The sequence below is a fragment of the Coregonus clupeaformis genome, chromosome 26, assembly GCF_020615455.1.
Source record: "Coregonus clupeaformis isolate EN_2021a chromosome 26, ASM2061545v1, whole genome shotgun sequence".
Lineage (NCBI taxonomy): Eukaryota > Metazoa > Chordata > Actinopteri > Salmoniformes > Salmonidae > Coregonus > Coregonus clupeaformis.
Window position 1 is genome coordinate 12208458 of NC_059217.1, and position 13368 is coordinate 12221825.

Below are 13368 nucleotides of genomic sequence, written 5' to 3' on the forward strand. Positions count from 1 at the left end.
ATGACCACGATGGAACTCAGTCAGAAGGGACGAGTCTAAGATATCTCTCCTCGGCACCCAGCACCGCTCCTCCGGACCGTACCCCTCCCACTCCACGAGATATTGGAGACCCCCCATCCGACGTCTCGAATCCAGGATGGACCGAACTGTGTACGCCGGAGCCCCCTCGATGTCCAGCGGGGGCGGAGGAGTCTCTGCTATCTCACAGTCCTGGAGTGGACCAGCTACCACCGGCCTGAAGAGAGACACATGAAACGAGGGGTTAATATTCTTATAATCAATAGGTAGTTGTAATCTGTAACACACCTCGTTCAACCTCCTCAGGACTTTAAAAGGCCCCACAAACCGCCGACCCAGCTTCCGGCAGGGCAGGCGGAGGGGCAGGTTTCTGGTCGAGAGCCAGACTCGATCTCCCGGTGCGTACACCGGTCCCTCACTGCGGTGGAAACACAGAAACAACTAACGGTGGCAGCTAGTACTCCGGAGACGACGACCGCCGAAGCCTGCCCGAACAAGGAGAAGGAGCAGCCTCGGCCGAAACCGTGACATTGTGTATATCTTGTTTCGTCTCTATTGCCATTGTCCTGGCTGTAAGACAGTTCAGTGAATAGGTAAGTCCCAAATCCATAGTAAGTCAATAGGGCGAACTAGATAGCTTGCTAACCACAAATAATTAGTAGCTACCCACAAACAATGTACATCTACCTTGCATAACATTAGTTTTAGGTCATTTTTGCCTGTTTAACTAGCTAGCTAGCTAGACTATTATGATTCACATATCTATCTGATAATTATGAAGTAAAACGTTTGCTATGTGTATATCTTTTCTTGTCTATGGTTGCCATTGTCCTGGCTGATAGATGGTTCAGTGAATGGGGAGGTGAAGCGTGAGGTAATACAGTAGGGGGAGTGCGAGTGCTTCTCAAATGTAATGTTTTATGCATTCTCCAAACTCTCGTCCTCACAAGAATGTACTCAAGAGAACGTCGTCGGAGAATGCACTCGGAGCATGAGAGTGTGGAGCACGGTATATGAGAAACACCCATCTTCAACCTAATCTAGCTAGCTAGTTAACTATACAGCAAACTCATCAATATGTAACTTTAGCTAGCTAGCTGACGTTACTGTAACGTCTGTTAAAGGGGTAAGTGAAAAGTTATCTCCCATGGTCGGACCTTAACGCTGGCTCGGGCGCAGTAAAAACATATGTTGGGCCAGTGCGGTGGGTGCAGTGGATCTGACTTTTCAGCACATTTTGCTGTTCCAGTTCGACATTTGCAGTTCGCTTGAAAATAAAAGTATGGTTACAAATAGTGGAATCATGCCATATTTTTTAAAGAGTATTTCACATAGGTATTGAAGACTACATGAGGAAAAGTCATACTATTTGTATTTGAGCAAAATGATTGACACTTCATTCAACTACGCTCCCCGAGAGTCATAACTTCTCGATCACTCGAGCAGTAAATTTATTTTATTTGTATTTATTTAACCTTTATTTTATCAGGGCGTAATACTGAGACCAAGGGCTCTTTTACAGATGAGCCCTGAAATATAGAAATACACACAACTAAATACAAAATGCAAGCAGAAAGAAAATACGAGTTAATGCGTTCACACGGCACACGCGAGCTGTCCATACTAAAAAGAAGCTCTCATCAATCCGCTCGCTGAGCTTATTTATTTTAGAGAAGTAAACCTTCAATAGTGATAGACTGGCTAGTGGCTACTGTTGATAGTCTGCAAAAAGAAAGCTACAAAGAGACACCTAGCAATCATCTTGGCTAGCCTACTGTGTGTTAAGGGGACAACATACTATTTTGAGAGGTGATTATTTAATTTTATTAAAATAACATAATTTAGAAATGCAATTAATACAATGTAGCTTTAAATAAAATAATGTCTTCAATTGCTAAATTATATTACACAGCTTGTTAATATGTATGATAATAACCAAATGTAGCCTATTACTAGCTGAATGTACAAACTATTAAGCACACCTTCCTAATATTGAGTCCCCCCTAACAAATGGAGAAATAAACTTGTAATGTTTTCAATTCAATTACATAATCCTTAGGCAAATTAATGTAATTTTGTGATTCAAGCTTTTGCTCATAGTTGAGGGGAGGTAAGTCCCTTAAAAAAAAAGAGTGGCTGCAGAACCAACTTTTCCAGACTCTTCCTCCCAACAACTAAAAGTCCCGAAACCTCTGTGTATGTGTGGGACCCTCTGCTAGTACAGAACAGGCTACTCTAGCGAATGGTGCTCGTTTAATAAAGTTAGATCAAAGCTGAATAGTATTCTACATAACATAACCTGATTTAATAGTATAACCTTATCGTAAGACAAAAAACACCACCTAATTTATTATGAGATTTTAGGATGATTCTGCGAATGGTCAAATATTTCTCTAAAGTAGCCACAACTCAACAGGCAAAAATCACTAGGCAAAGTATGTGCTTTGTTTGAAACTTAACACAGGTAGGCTTTGCTAGAGTTTGTTAACTCCATCGCTCTAAAATTTGCTCACTGCAAATAATTCATAACAACACTGTAGGCTACTTCGAAACTGTAGCATTTAACTCAAGAAGATCTAAATGCATATCCCCATGAAACTGATTGAGATCAAATGGTTGGTATGTAGATGTTGCATGGATGTTTCACCAGTAACATTTTGAAGAATTGTCATTCATGACAGTGAGAAATGTGAAGGGAGGTTCTCTACGAGTAGAGCAGAGAATGTGCGCAAAGTAGAGATTCCCGCACATGCACAGAAGACACTGGGATCCCCAGCCACCAGGAAGCGGGGTCCAGTAAAGTCAGATCCGCAGCTTCAGACTTTTTGAAATGAGTTGTTTGATATAATGTTGGTCATAAAAATGAAGGGGACGGATTTTGACTCAAAGAGCACCCCCAGAGACAAAATGATATAACTGTATTATCTTTAGAAGAGAAAGATATGGTATACCTTACCCATAAATACATCGTAGTGAAGAACTTATGACAAGTGTTGAATAGCATGTTTCGTTTACATTGGTTACAGACGTAAAGTGAAAAGTCTAACCTGGAAGTGGAGAAACTGAGGGACGAGAGAGACTTCCTGCGTCGGACTTTAGAGGTTGGTGATGTGAACACATGGCAGTACCGGTTATTTGGGCTTCAATAGGTAGAGGAAAGGAGTGGTTCACTTTTTTAAGCAAATCTCCATGTTTGATGTAAATGGCATGTTATAGAATTGTCCAGACACTTTTTTTTTGCGATTTCACAAACCTACCCAACCAGCGATAGACTTCCTCAGGCTCTTTCTGTAGTTGCAGGGGCACAGATAAACATGAAAAAGATGCTCCAAAAACACACAAATATGTCCTTTTTTATGTCCAAACTTTTTCCGCAACGTTGTATTGCATTTTGTTGGACTTGAGCAATCATGTTATATTGCTGTAAGTTAGGAACATAATTTTACAATACAGTGGGGTCCGAAATTATTGACATCCTTGATAAAGATGAGCAATAAATACTGTTTCAAATAAATAATTGAAATACTGAGCTATATTGTATATCTGTAATCATGGTAGCATCCACATTAATGCAGAAGTGTTTAGAAACATATTATATTTACTTATTTACAATAAAAGTGACTCCAAAATTACACAATTCATTATTTACCATTAATTTCTATTGGGCACAAATTAACCTCGAACAAGACCAAAACAAACTGCAAATGCATCCAACAAGTTTGTAGAGTCACAAGCTCGATGTAGTCATTGCGTGCTAATATGGGACTACTTTATTTATAAGAATCTTTACGGTGTCAATAATTTTGACTCCTACCTTTTAGATAAAAAAAAAAAAAGGTAAACAAAATCTCTTTCTCTCAGCAATTATATTAGTATAAAGGAATATAATTTCCTAAATGTTTAGAGCATTCAATATAACTCAGTATTTGATTTAATGTATTTTATGAAGTCATAATTGCTCATCTTTATCAAGGGTGTCAATAATTTCGGAGTTTTGAGAATGACACAAATACTAATTTTCACAAGGTCTGCTGCCTCAGTTTTGATGATGGTAATTTGCATATACTCCAGAATGTCATGAAGAGTGATCAGATGAATTGCAATTAATTGCAAAATCCCTCTTTGCCATGAAAATTAACTTAATCCCCCAAAAACATTTCCACCAAATTTCAGCTCTGCCACAAAAGGACCAGCTGACATCATGTCAGTGATTTTTTCGTTAACACAGGTGAGAGTGTTGACGAGGACAAGGCTGGAGATCACTCTGTCATGCTGATTGAGTTAGAATAACAGACTGTAAGCTTTAAAAGGAGGGTGGTGCTTGAAATCATTGTTCTTCCTCTGTTAACCATGGTTACCTGCAAGGAAACACGTGCCGTCATCATTGCTTTGCACAAAAAGGGCTTCACAGGCAAGGATATTGCTGCTAGTAAGATTGCACCTAAATCAACCATTTATCGGATCATCAAGAACTTCAAGGAGAGAGGTTCAATTGTTGTGAAAAAGGCGTCAGGGCGCCCAAGAAAGTCCAGCAAGCGCCAGGACCATCTCCTAAAGTTGATTCAGCTGCGGGATCAGGGCACCACCAGAGCAGAACTTGCTCAGGAATGGCAGCGCTCAGGAATGGCAGCAGGCAGGTGTGAGCGCATCTGCACACACAGTGAGGCGAATACTTTTGGAGGATGGTCTGGTGTCAAGAAGGGCAGCAAAGAAGCCACTTCTCTCCAGGAAAAACATCAGGGACAGACTGATATTCAGCAAAAGGTACAGGGATTGGACTGCTGAGGACTGGGGTAAAGTCATTTTCTCTGATGAATCCCCTTTCCGATTGTTTGGGTCATCCGGAAAACACCTTGTCCGGAGAAGACAAGGTGAGCACTACCATCAGTCCTGTGTCATGCCAACAGTAAAGCATCCTGAGACCATTCATGTGTGGGGTTGCTTCTCAGCCAAGGGAGTGGGCTCACTCAAAGTTTTGCCTAAGAACACAGCCATGAATAAAGAATGGTACCAACATATCCTCTGAGAGCAACTTCTCCCAACCATCCAAGAACAGTTTGGTGACGAATAATGCCTTTTCCAGCATGATGGAGCACCTTGCCATAAGGCAAAAGTGATAACTAAGTGGCTCGGGGAACAAAACATCGACATTTTGGGTCCATGGCCAGGAAACTCCTCAAGAGGCGGGTGGACAAACAAAAACCCACAAATTCTGACAAACTCCAAGCCTTGATTATGCAAAAATGGGCTGCCATCAGTCAGGATGTGGCCCAGAAGTTAATTGACAGCATGCCAGGGTGGATTGCAGAGGTCTTGTAAAAGAAGGGTCAACACTGCAAATATTGACTCTTTGCATTAACTTAGTGTAATTGTCAATAAAAGCCTTTGACACTTATGGAATGCTTGTAATTATACTTCAGTATTACATAGTAACATCTGACAAAAATAACTCATAACACTGAAGCAGCGAACTTTGTGAAGACCAATACTTGTGTCATTCTCAAAACTTTTGACCACGACTGTAGCTATGTGTTGTCACTATTTTTGCAGGTGATAAAAAAAAAACAGGACGTCATGCAAACTGTCCACCTCAGAGGATTCTTCCTCCTTCTCTTCCTCTACCTCTTCAGTGGAGGAAGAGCTATAAAAAAGGAGGGAAGAAATATCAAGAAGGAGAAGGCCAGGGCTGGCATGCAGAGCCACAGCCATCCACTGGCAATACAGAGAGGTATAGTTTGCCAATTGTAATTCTGAATACGGGTAGTTATATAATTTGTAATGCAATATCAGAGAGTTTCTAAACCCAGAGGCGCAACATTATATCGAAGGAGTGCCTTTGATTTTACGGCCTGCACATGTGCAATTTGGCACAAGATGACCGTTAGAACTGACGACGTGTTTCTGTGCATGAGCTTAGCTAGCCAATGTAGCCATGACATCACCTAAAAGTGTGCTCAGGTATTTCTATTGGAGAAGCAGTTTCTGCCTTTCTTCATACTTTACTGTCCTTGGTAATATTCGGTCTGTATATCTGTCTGTTTATGCTGGCCGGTTGTCTGTCTGCTGCTTCTGCTGTCTGTCTGTCTCTGCTGCTGTTCTTCTTTTCTGCTATCTGTCTGTGCATGCATTCCCATTCAATACATAGTAAGTGTGATGAGAATGTATTATTTATTAATGCCCTTGTGCATCTTCTCTTCTGCTGTCTGTCTGGCTGCTTGTCTGTCTCATATCTTTATAACACGGACACCAGATGATGTGCTGCAGTGCAATAAGAAGGCCCCAAAGGCTTTTAAAACTGAAGGAAGCATGTCCAAGGCTTTCCAGTTGGTTGGCATTGAACACAACACCATGGCCCCCTCTGCTACTCTCACTGAGGTGTTGATCGTCGACCCGAACCACGTTAAAAGCTTCCTTGATTACAACCCCAAGAAGGAGAAACTTCTGGAGTATTGCAAGAGGTGCTTTACCCTGTAGCTAAAAAAAACATTGAGGAGAAGAAGGCAAGGGGAAAGCTTTTGCATATAACTCAAACGTTTCGGTAGATTAACCATAATTTGTTAATTAGGCTAACATGGTGTTTTGAAATTTTCCAGTTTGAATTTAGTTTGTTGCCTAATATATTGAAACCCTTTGCAAAACCCTGTTGTTTTAAGACTGAAAGAAGAACGTCTTCACTATGTGATTTGTTGTCCTTTTTCAGTTGATACTTTTATGGCAGTTTGCAGAGAGATCAATAGTAATTTTTTTTAAACTATCCAAATGTTTTTGCACTACAAATGTCCTCTCAGGAAGAATTAGGCAATATTATCATGTAATAAAGCTGTCCCTAAGAGATTATCTTCCTCTTCCTGACTTTGTTATGGTTGTTGCTATATCTGTTTTTCACAATAAGGTGCAGAAATGAAGTGAAACTTCCAGAAGCTTTAAATTGAGGGCCAGGTTGTCAGGATGGGTAATTTACGGTATAAGTACACATTCATTACAAGTAAGTAAGTACCCCTCAAGATACACTTCATTTTACCTAGCTAAATCCTGTGTAACAACTAGTAATTACATTGTACTTAGGCAAACATTACATGTACTATACTTTGAAATAGTGTCTTATTCTTTATCTGGGATGACACTTGTATTAGATCCCAGTTAGTAACGTTGACCTACCCAGATGGTCATCTTTATTTTGGGGGCAAGTACTAGCAACAACAGTGACTGGAGATATATTCTGAACAGTACACATTCATGAGTAAGTAATTAAAACCTATCGAGAATAGGCTATTATCTCTCAGACACCCAGTGCATAAAGAAGGGATCAAACCTTTGTCACAGTTGTTAATGAATCGGATGCAGCTGAAAATAAGCTTTTTAGTGGAAACCTGTACATTTGTAACAAGCATGGTTACAAGCATTCGTTGTTACACTTCTGTAATTACAGACCACAATTACCACCAGTTACATGTTGTTATTACACTGTAACTACAGTATGAGTTGTTACAGTTAACTAGAATACTTGTTACAGTTTAATTACATGTGTAATTAAATTGTAATAGGACCCTTCTAAAAAGAAGTGTTACCCAAAAATGTGTACTGTAGCCTACCCAAAATAAATTAGCCTGTCACAAATTTCCAATAAGTACTTATTATTATTGTGTCTATTTCACAATAATCTGTGATAAAGGGTTGGATGCCACGTAATGGAGTACCGTGGGTGAAAGTTGCCTTTCCTTGGAGCAGGATGTCAGGGAAACTGTATGTACTTTGGATGTATTGTTTAGCGATATGTTGTCCTTCTATCATTCTATCTTTGATCTGGAAATGAACAGGAAAAAGCTCTGCTTCACACATTTTCGCCAATCACATTGGTTCGATTTCATTTAATCAAAATGCCCTTGACTTCCTATAGAACTCCTGAAGGAAGTACAACAATATGAAAAACAAATTGTGAATTTCGTAATTTGTCTGTTCTTTTCATGTTCTCACACTCATCTCTAAAATAGCAATGAGTGAGTCAGTGTGATCACTGGTTTACAGATGGCTCACCATTCTGGAAATGTATCACCACAATCACACATCATCTGCTGTTAATCACACAACTTTTCTTTCTTCATTTTTTTACTCAAATGTCAAAATATAAGCCTAAGGAACTACCAAGTATTATAGCCACATCTCATGTGCTTTAAAATTGTGTATTTATGTTAGATTCACTTTTGTGTTTTAACCCAAAATGAAAACCTGATATTCTCTCCCAGTCATCCATCCATCCCGTCCCCCTTTTATTTTCTCCTATTCTCTATCCTCCTATTCTCTCCATTCGCTCATCATCCTATTATTCTCTCAATCCCATTCTCTCTATCCAGTTGTCATCTGCATCCATAATGTTCTCCATTGTGATACCCAACACTCACAAAAGGACACTGGGATTTCAGACACTTCTCCCCAATTATTCCCGGTGTCACCAGGGAAGCCCCCAACATGGCCAGAGTGTCTTGTCTGAGCACGCTGGTCGTTAATCTTAATTATAAAACCCATGGTTGCCAGCAGCACATCCCAGGGCTTCTCTACAGCTGACTCAATCACACTTCCAACTTCTAGGATGTGTCCCAAATTGCACCCTTTTCCCTATATAGTGCACTACTTTTGACCAGAGCCCTATTGGCCCTGGTCAAAAGTAGTGCACAATATAGGGAATAGGGTGCTATTTGGGACAAATCTCTAGTTCTGCATTGGAGATCAGCACTATTTTTTCAACCAGGCCTTCCTATTGGATTTTTTCAATTTTCTCACATTTTCAGAATAATATTTGATTGAAAACCTTGCCTCCTGAAGCTCTACATTGCAGAGAACTTTTAACAGTGAAGCAATCTCGATCATTAGCCCAACACTTAGCGACTTCACAGGAGGGCCCAATCTCCTGGTGTAATATTTCAAGTGTTTTGCTAAGCTTACCATCCTGGGACCACTTTTGGTTACCGCTATCAGAAATGGTAGGCATCATTGCTTTGCTATAGTGGCTAGATCGCTGCTAGATTTTCTCTCTAACTAACAAAATGAACAGGTGCAGGAATTCCCTAATATAGCGAGGGATGTGTGAGAGAGAGAGAGTAAGAGAGAGAGAGAGAGAGCAGAACACAAGTTTCACACTGGAGGGTGCTGAGCAGGAACATAATTACATGTGCCAAGCTGTCGATATATAACAGTCGAATTCTGCCCTGAAATGAGAAATGCTCTTTCTCAGTCTCTGCACTCAAACTGTCAGATGCTGCAGACAGACAGACAGACAGACAGACAGACAGACAGACAGACAGACAGACATTTAGATCACCAAGACAGGGAATTCAGGCTGGCTAATTTTCTGAAAGGCTGGTGAATGAGTGACGGTGAAAGTTAGGAGCAGCTAACATCTTACAGCTGCTTCACCAAAGGACCTGATCAAAGGCCTTTCAGCTAGCGGTCTACTCAGAATAGAGAGAGAGAGAGCATCCCGATGGCTCCTGCCTCTTATATATCTCTCTCTGCAAAGACACTTGTTTTATCCTGAAGGCAGCTTTATTTCTAAGTTTTATGTGCCAATGAATTAGGTGCATTCTAATATACAGTACCAGTCAAACGTTTGGACTCACCTACTCATTCAAGGGTTTTTCTTTATTTTCACTATTTTCTACGTTGTAGAATAATAGTGAAGACATCAAAACTATGAATTAACACATGGAATCATGTAGTAACCAAAAAGTGTTAAATAAATCACAATATATTTTAAATTTGAGATTCTTAAAATAGCTACCCTTTGCCTTGATGACAGCTTTGCACACTCTTGGCATTCTCTCAATCAGCTTCAACTGGAATGCTTTTCCAACAGTCTTGAGGGAGTTCCAACACATGCTTAGCACTTGTTGGCTGCTTTTCCTTCACTCTGCTGTCCGACTCATCCCAAACCATCTCAATTGGGTTAAGGTCGGTGGATTGTGGAGGCCAGGTGCAGCACTCCATCACTCTCCTTCTTGGTAAAATAGCCCTTACACAGCCTGGAGGTGTGTTGGGTCATTGTCTTGTTGTCACGACTCATGCAGAGGCTGCCTCCCCTCCTTGTTCGGGCAGGTTTCGGCTTTCGGCGTCACCGGCTTACTAGCTACTGCCGATCCATTTATCATCACTCCATTTGTCTTGTCTTCAATCACACACACCTGGTCCTTATTCCCTCATTAGTCATGGTATAAGTGTTCCCTCTGCTTTCTTGTCTATGTGCATTATTATTTATTGTGGAAGTTAGTGAAGCTCGGTGGAGCTCGTGTATTGTGTATCGACGGGAGTATTTTCCTGTGTGCCTTGTATTTTCCAGTGCGCCTGTTTTGTCCCCTGGAGTGTGTTTGACGCAATTCTGTGTGAACCTGTATGTTGAGGATTAAACCCTGTTATTCTGTGATTTACCCTCCTGCGCCTGACTCCTTCTACACCACCTCATCACACCTGTTGAAAAACAAATTATAGTCCCACTAAGCCCAAACCAGATGGGATGGCATATCGCTGCAGAATGCTGTGGTAGCCATGCTGGTTAAGTGTGCCTCGAATTCTAAATAAATCACAGACAGTGTCACCAGCAAAGCACCCCCACACCATAACACCTCTTCCTCCATGCTTTATAGTGGGAACTACACATGTGGAGATCATCCGTTCACCCACACCGCGTCTCAGAAACCCATAGTGGTTGGAACCAAAAATCTCAAATTTGGACTCATCAGACCAAAGGAAAGATGTCCATTGCTCGTGTTTCTTGGCCCAAGCAAGTCTGTTCTTCTTATCGGTGTCCTTTAGTAGTGGTTTCTTTGCAGAAATTCGACCATGAAGGCCTTATTCACACAGTCTCCTTTGAACAGTTGATGTTGAGATGTGTCTGTGACTTGAACTCTGTGAAGCATTTATTTGGGCTGCAATTTCTGAGGCTGGTAACTCTTATGAACTTATCCTCTGCTGCAGAGGTAACTCTGGGTCTTCCATTCCTGTGGTGGTCCTCATGAGAGCCAGTGTCATCATAGCGCTTGATGGTTTTTGCGACTGCACTTGAAGAAACGTTCAAAGTTCTTGAAATGTTCCGTATTGACTGACCTTCATGTCTTAAAGTAATGATGGACTGACATTTCTCTTTGCTTATTTGAGCTGTTCTTGCCATAATAAGATAGACCAAATAGGGCTATCTTCTGTATACCTACCTACCTTGTCACAACACAACTGATTGGCTCAAACATATTAAGAAGGAAAGAAATTCCACAAATTAACTCTTAAGAAGGCACACATGCTAATTGAAATGCATTCCAGGTGACTACCTCATGAAGCTGGTTGAAATAATGCCAAGAGTGTGTAAAGCTGTCATCAAGGCAAAGGGTGGCTATTTGAATAATCTAAAATATAAACAATATCTTGATTTGTTAAACACTTTTTTGATTACCAAGTGATTCCATATGTGTTGTTTAATTTCACCTCAGTTTCAAGGGTGTTTATTTAAAACAATGAAGAAAAAGAAAAGAAAGCAGGTCTCCTCCAGGAGACCTCCTCCGGGTTACCGTCTTCTGGGCTCCAGGGAATGCTGTATCCTCTGGGGTAGAACACAGAGCCCCTCGGTTCTAGCAGACCGTGAGGACGTCTATCCGGTAGCTACCTCTCACTACCTCCAACCTCTCCCCTGTGCTGCCCTCCTGGCAGCTTTATGGGCCCCGTAAAGCAGGTGAGCAAAAAGAGAAGCGTTGAAGGGACAAGAACTACCTGGTGACTCAATCGTTTGTGACCTTTCCCCTGGCAACCCAGACCAGGGGAGCATGGTCTGTGACCAGGGTGAAGTGGGTGCCCAACAGGTAATATTTAAGAGTGTCTAGCCCCCAATCCAACGCTAGACACTCTTTCTCGACAATCAAGTCCTTATTTTCTCTGGGTATCAGCTTCTGGCGTATGTACATGATGGGGTGTTCCTCCCCATTGTGTACCTGTGACAGGACAGCCCCTAGTCCCGTGTTGCAGACATCCGTCTGCACCAGCATTGTTACCTGGAAATCGGGCGTCACGAGAATTGGATGGGAGCACAGGGCTTCCTTCAGGCGCCTGAATGCCACTTCGGCCTCATCCGACCACCTCTGTTTTCGGGAGGCGGGTCCTGGTCAGATCGGTAAATGGAAGGCTATAGCCGCAAAGTTGGGGATAAACCGGCTATAGTATCCCGCCAGCCCCAGGACCTGTGTCTTTGTGCGGGGAATGGGCCAGTCACGAACCGCCTGGACCTTCCTCTCCTGGGGCTTGACGTTCCCCCGTCCGATCAGATACCCCAGGTACTCCATCTCCTCGAACCCCAGCTTGCATTTCTTGGGATTCGCTGTCAACTCAGCTTGCCTGAGCGTGTCCAGTACCGCCTGGAGGCGCGTCAGGTGCTCTTCCCAACCATGGCTGTGGATGATGTCGTCATCCAAATAGGCCGCGTACTGTTGGTGGGGTCGGAGGACTCGGTCCATCAGGCACAGGAATGTGGGCGGGGCTCCATGGAGACCGAACGGGAGGACCCGGTATTCTTATAAGTCGTCCGGTGTCGAGAATGCCGTCTTCTCCCTGGAGGAGGCTGCCAGGGGTACCTGCCAATGTCCCTTGGTCAGGTCCAGGGTGTTGATGTACAGGGCCTTTCCGAACCAGTCAGTGAAATCATCCAGCCTCGGCATGGGGTAGGCATTGAACAAACTGATGTCGTTCACCCCCCCCCCAGAAGTCATTGCAGAAATGCAGACTACCATCCGGTTTGTTCACCAACACGATGGGGCTGCACCATGCGCTGTTGCACTCCTCGACGACTCCCATCCTCAGCATAGCCTCCACTTCCTGCTTCACGGCCTTCCTTCGGGCCTCGGGGATCCGGTATAGCCTCTTTCATACCGTTTCTCCGGGCCGGGTGCGGACGTGGTGTTCAATGAGGGTCGTTCGGCCCGGTTTCTCGGAAAACACGGCAGTATTCCGATCAATGAGCTCCCAGAGCACTTGCTTCTGGACCGGTCCGAGGTCCTCATTGCTCAGGATCACCACTAGTCCCGTCGACGTCCCAGGTTTTGACCACAGCATGGCCAAGGCTTTCCTCACGTGTCACCTCTTCAATAGGTTCACGTGGTAAATATGTTGGGGTTTCCATCTCCCCAGCTGCCGTACATGGTAATTTATGGGTCCCAGCTTCTCTGTCACCTTGTATGGCCTGTGCCATGTTGCCAGGAACTTACTTTCTGCGGTGGGGTTTAAACTAGCACCTTGTCACCCACCTGGAACTCTCTGGGCTGGGTCCCTTGATTGTAGACCTTGGCATGGGCGCGCTGGGCCTTCTCCATATGTTCCGTTGCC